The 593-nt window shown below is 37.8% G+C and overlaps 1 protein-coding gene across 3 annotated transcripts in view; it reads left to right on the top strand.

Annotated features, from left to right (window-relative positions):
* LOC138196427 (nucleolar and coiled-body phosphoprotein 1) overlaps positions 1–379 on the top strand; it is a 15,490-nt gene extending 15,111 nt beyond the window's left edge. For all 3 annotated transcript variants that reach the window (XM_069146446.1, XM_069146448.1, XM_069146449.1), the window contains one exon: positions 1–379. This exon is cut by the window's left edge and continues 863 nt beyond it. The gene's annotated coding sequence lies outside the window, so the exon portion shown is untranslated.
* The last annotated feature ends 214 nt before the right edge of the window (positions 380–593 follow it).

The raw sequence follows: 593 nt of genomic DNA on the forward strand, positions 1-593 counted from the left end.
ATTTGTGACAATGCAATGTATGTCTCCCTCCGCCACCTGGCAGGAGTCTCACTGCGACCTGTTGTGGACCAATGACAGTGCCAAATGCACTCATCTGTCACTCCCAGTGGATCAAATCCTGGCATGTTAGACAGTCGCTGCCAAATAATCCAGCTCTGTTACTGCTCTTTACTTTGTCCAGTCCTATTTTTGAGATGTGTGGTTTTACTTTGTTCCTTATGGTATTTTTGCATTTTCTATATGGAAAAATTTACATTTTGTAATGGGATATTTAACATTACTGCAATTTTCACCTATAAAATGAGACACATCTTTGTCTTTGATGTCAAGGCTGTATGGCGAAGTCAAAGAAACAATAAATCTGTGTAACTTGCACAACTTTAAAGTCTTTTGTTGAGTCGTTTTTTTTAAATGTATTTATCATTTATGTATCTAACTTATATCCTCTTGATCCCACAATGAAATAAAACCTATTTCTTACCCATGTTTTGTATCTTACAAAGCGCTAAGGAAATATTATCAGTCTTTTCACCTGCTGTACCATGTATGTAGATCCAGCCTCAGCATGCAGACCTGCATGCTTCATCAGGGTC

The sequence above is a fragment of the Embiotoca jacksoni genome, unplaced genomic scaffold (genome assembly GCF_022577435.1).
Source record: "Embiotoca jacksoni isolate LCO1_2020_lvr unplaced genomic scaffold, fEmbJac1.0.p SCAF_13, whole genome shotgun sequence".
Taxonomy (NCBI): Eukaryota; Metazoa; Chordata; class Actinopteri; family Embiotocidae; genus Embiotoca; species Embiotoca jacksoni.